This window comes from Electrophorus electricus, chromosome 11, assembly GCF_041902795.1.
Source record: "Electrophorus electricus isolate QZ-2024a chromosome 11, ASM4190279v1, whole genome shotgun sequence".
Classification (NCBI taxonomy): Eukaryota; Metazoa; Chordata; class Actinopteri; order Gymnotiformes; family Gymnotidae; genus Electrophorus; species Electrophorus electricus.
In genome coordinates this window covers 3,000,001-3,005,000 of record NC_137507.1, presented here as the reverse complement: position 1 = coordinate 3,005,000, position 5,000 = coordinate 3,000,001, and the positions used below count along the sequence as shown (strand labels likewise).

The 5,000-nt window shown below is 46.8% G+C and overlaps 1 protein-coding gene across 2 annotated transcripts in view; it reads right to left on the bottom strand.

Annotated features, from left to right (window-relative positions):
* Window positions 1–408: 408 nt before the first annotated feature.
* The window catches only part of LOC118241762 (uncharacterized), an 82,500-nt gene continuing 77,908 nt past the window's right edge, over window positions 409–5,000 (bottom strand). For both annotated transcript variants that reach the window (XR_014126150.1, XM_081723805.1), the window contains one exon: window positions 409–839. The gene's annotated coding sequence lies outside the window, so the exon portion shown is untranslated. The remainder of the gene's footprint in view (window positions 840–5,000) is intronic.

The following is a 5,000-nucleotide window of genomic DNA, read 5'->3' as shown; positions in this document are numbered from 1 at the left end:
AAAAAGATTAAAAGTTAATAGGAGAAACTAAATAAACAGAATGCAATTGCACAGGCTATGTGAGATGTTAATTAATTTGTGACCACCTCTGAGCTAATTAGCAGATATAAAGGGAAAAGGAAAGTTAATGAGGCCTAATGTAACTGACACACTGGGAACACAGAACACTGAGTGTGAACGTGTGAACAACAGAAAGTTCAGGGACCCCTCCCCCACCCCGTATTACCAAACGCTGAAATATCAATACGCCTATGACCTTCTCAGCTTTTAATTTTATACATTTCATTTAAGAATTTTATTTACGAAATGATTGTGCTGGAGCCAGTGGTGGATAAAGCAAAGACATAATGTTCCAGGGTTCCTTTAGCTGAAATTGGGTTAAAAAGAGAAATACCGTATAAACTAACATCATTAGTTTCAGCCTCTGTGTTTAACGAAGTCCATCTACCTGAAAAGGATAAAAGCTTTGCGAAAGCTCCTCCTTTCTGCTTCGTACATCATGAAAACATATACACAGACTCTGCGTTTGTGCATACTAATACACATCATAACCATTCGGACTTGTTTTTAAAAAATGTTTATTTTACATGTTTTGAAAGGGTTTCCAAAGCTACTCACTTTTTTCTAATCTGGAAATTACACACTTCCCCAAAGAAACTCAGGCGACGTGAGGTCAGGTGTTTCTCCCTTCACTGCCTTCCACTCAAAGCCGCTGAGTCATTTTTCATACCTGCGTGGATGTGTATGCTGAAGCGCTCGTCACCATGCTGCATCGTTTGGGGGTCGTTGTGACATTTAACGCCGTCCCCTCCCACCCCAAGGCGGAGTTCACAGGCGATCTAAACAAGATTACGGGCAGTAATGAATTCGGAAGGCCCGCCAGGGTGTGCGCCGAGGGGGTTGAGGCTGAGAGGAGGGGGGCTAATCAGGTAATTGCGACTTTCATAAACGTGATTTATCCAGGAGGGCAGAGAGCCGGTCGAGGTGAGTTCGACCTGTAAAGACTTCAGTGGATGATACTGCCTGGGGGTGTGTGTGTGTGTGTGTGTGCGTGTGTGTGTGTGTGTGTGGGGCGGGGGGGGGGTATGTGCCCGTCGTGAGAAGCTAACAGGTCCTAACGAGGTATGGAAGAGGATGTTCCCATGTCTGGATTAGTGTCATATTATATAAATCAGGCATGCAAATGGATGTCCCTGCTCCAATCATTTCTCTGCATCCTGCCATTCATCGGCAAGGGCCAGATGCCCGGCACCACGTGCTCTTGTTTACTAGAGACCGGCAAGCACGGACACTGGGTGGAGGTTCGGGGAGGGAGACCGGCCACTCACATCTCCGGAGCTTGAAGGCTTGTAATGGCCGGTGTCTTTTTGCCTTGCATTGATTTGGTTAAAGTGGTGCAGCAGCTATTAAGTTTGGGGTCGAGGTGCGGAGCGTGTGTGTGTGTGTTTGGGGGGGGTTAGGGGCTAGATGGAGGTTCTGGCTGTGTGAAATCTTTTTATCGGCGAGCGCGGGAGCATCGATCAGAGTTACACAACGTGTCGTTGTCCACCCCACTGGGAGAGCGTGTCTCACCACCACACTCTCTCTCCCCACTGCCTCTCTGGACAAAAACCAGACCTCTCCCATATCAAAGCCGTGAGCCGACGCACTGCCAAGACACGTGCCCAAAACAAGGGCCGGGGCAATTTCGGCACCCGCGCGTGCTTCATCCGATCTACTGTAGACTTCGGCAGGTGTGCCGCCCGGGCTTCTTCTAGGTTCGTCCGCAAATCCGATCGCAAGGGCCTTTTCTTCTCTTTGCTCTGTGTTTACCCCCCCACCCCCACCCACTCCATCTGGTCCAAGTACTGCTCAGCCTTTATAATGGAAAACTATCGCCAGACCTTTTCTTCTGTCGGAGCGGGTCAAAAGGTCGCCGCTGATGTCACTCTCAAAGTAACCAGTGGCAAATGGGTCCTGACGTGTGCTCACTAACGGCAGAATGGGAGCGGACGGCTCTCTCGCCCGGCCGCCTGATAAGGCTGCTCGGGGCAAAGAGAGTGAGAGAAAGACAGACGAGTAGAAGACACGGCGACTGTGTGCCACCATTCCCCTCTTTCTACAAACTGGTCGCGGCAGGTTTTCTTTTTGATCTTCTCTGGGCTTTTGTTGGAAATAAAAATAGCTTCCTTTAGTAATAATTTAAAAATATTATGACCCAAAAGTCATAAAATACTCAATTCAATTAAAATCAATTAAATATATTTACATTTCTGACTGTGAGCACACCTGCTAGGAACGGTTGCCATGCACCTTATATTTCTAAATGTTTGTAATTGTAGCATACGGACTTTTCACTATCAAAAGATAATTTGTGTTACATACCGTGTTCTCAGGTTTGACAGTGTTATTCATGCAAACATTCATAAGAGAGAATCATCAAACAAGCGCTGGTTTTGCCTGCTTAAGGAGTAATGCAGTTATAACCACACTCGGTATAATCATACGTTTTTGAAATGCCCAATAAGAAAAAGCTTGCGCAAATACCCAATATTCCAAACTAATTTAATTAACCAGTGGACAAAACTGACAGATAACTGGGCTCGTCTCGTCTCCGCTCGTCTCGTCTCGTCTCGTCTGCCCTTGTCCGCGTGCAAGACACTGAGTGAGTAGGAGAATGGCATGTTCTGATAGAGTTACACCCTACGAATGGAGTCCATCCAGAGGGGGCTGAAAAATTCATTTTCTGACACGGGTGTCAGCAAGAGCGCCCGATGACAACAAATCTATAGCAACAGCTCAGAAAAAGCAAGGGACAAAGAGAGAGAGCGAGAGAGAGGGAGGGAGAGAGAGAGAGAGAGAGAGAGAGAGAGAGGGGGAGAGAGAGGGAGGGAGAGAGAGAGAGAGAGAGAGGGAGAGAGAGAGAGGGAGTGAGAGAGAGAGAGAGGGAGAGAGAGAGGGAGAGACACTCCTGACAGTGTGTAAGAAAGAAAGATCACTGCTTAGTGATCAGAGCCTTGCCTTTTCAGCCATCCATAACCCAATTTCATAGCCGTGATTTCACTTTGCCTGCGAGTGACACAGTAATCCTTAAATGACAGACCGAGTGGAAGCTTGGTATGGATGCGTGACAGAACGTGTGACTAGGCCAATACTGCAGGCCTTCTCTGTGCTGACTAGGGAATCACGAGCGATGGTGATTGCACACGCATTGAATTTTCATTTAATACACGATTATCTTTCTATTACCCTCGTCATGCTTTCTCTTTTTGGAGAAATGTACCCATCCCCTGGTGTGCTATACTGTAGTTGTTATTAATAAGCATTAGATTATGATAAGTATTCATAATTTTTTTCCCTGTTTTTTTTTCAGGGAAATAATAAACTTTTAAGAAACTGGAGGATCATAACTCTGTACTCTACGGGTACGGTGAGAAACTCAATGGGCCGATGCGTTTTTAAGACCCCAGAAAGCTATTAGTTAGAAACCACTCTTCATAGCATTGCGCTCTCATTTACCCTCCACCTACACCCAGCTCCTCCAACCCCTTGCCCCTGCGAGACACAAATCTAAAGTCTATAAGCTTTCCTCTGTTAGATTTCCTCAGCGTTAACGTGTCACCTTGTTCCGCCGGGGCAGGATGTGGGGCTAATGCGCCGGCGAGGTTAAGAAAACAACAGCCCTGTCGGTGACGGATCACCCGTCAGACCGCGCACAAAAGTTTAGAAATCTGATCCGGCTGTCATCTCGCTCGTGGTTATGAATCTCTTCCCACTAAGAGCCACGCGCATTCAGGGGCAATGTGGCGGGCCGTCTCTCCTTGCGCTTGTACCACGGATGAGAGAGCAAGCATCCCCAAACCACCGCGAAGAGAAGATAATTATAGGAGAGGAGGAGGGAGAGAAAGAGAGAGAAATAGATGAGGGAACAGCTTTACAATGTAAACAGCTTTGCTCAGCGTAGCCCTCTGTCAGGGGCGAGGTGCGTGCATGCACGATGGTAAAGGTGACGTCTATGCAAGAAAGACGTCTATGGAGAAATACAGTGCAAACTGTGTCACTGTAATCATTGTTACATTACGTAAACATGCAAACAAACAAGTGCTTGATTGACTCGCCTGTACTTACGCCACATTTACACCGCTATGGGACCGGGTACCTCCTCTTCTGCTGGCTGCACGTGAACAGTGCGTTGACCACATCCATCCGACATTAAAAGTTTGCCCGAGCATCATAACATTCTATCTAAACAAGCAGGTGAGCACAATATAGGCCCACAAAAGCTAACCTCTCTAATAAAAATTAGTTTTAATATAAAATGATATATGAATACTTTTATATATTTTATATATTAATACTTTACAAAATGCACCGGCGACACCGACAATTTCTGCAGCTTTTCTCCAGTCGCGTGGATCTGAGTCGTTAATGACAGGTTTGTGAAGAAGGCGAAGATCATAAAAAAATATGCATCAAATATCGAATCCTCTAACAGCTGCAAGCTCTTAGACAAGACACGTGTGAAGCCCCCGTGCGGACAGGTGCAGGTGACTGCACGCGAAAGCGAGTGTTTTTCCTCCCTGTGGTCTAAGTTGCATTCTACTACTAGGAAGGGGTGGGGGTGGGTTGGTGTGGGGGGGTTATACCTAACCTCTGCATGAACCACACATAACCTCCTCAGCAGCCCTGCAGTCAAGTGCATTATAGCCGCGAGTAAATGCGGGTCAGCTAAGGAGGATGCGCCCAGGTGCCTTCGTGCGTGACTGAGGCTGCAGCATGGGGGCCTTCCAAGCTATATCCATTACACTTGTTAACCCAATCAGGTCCAATTAGCTCAGGTGTACTCTACTTAAAACCTGTACGCTTTGCCTAAATAGCAAATGAGTTTCAACTGTGCATCTGATGCTAGACTACCGCTAGTGGCTACAGGAGTACTAGAAAGCGCTGTGGTGACATGCCCGATTTAATCAGCATGACGTAGTTCTTCTCATGCATAATGTGCGTGCGCGTTGGCCAAAATA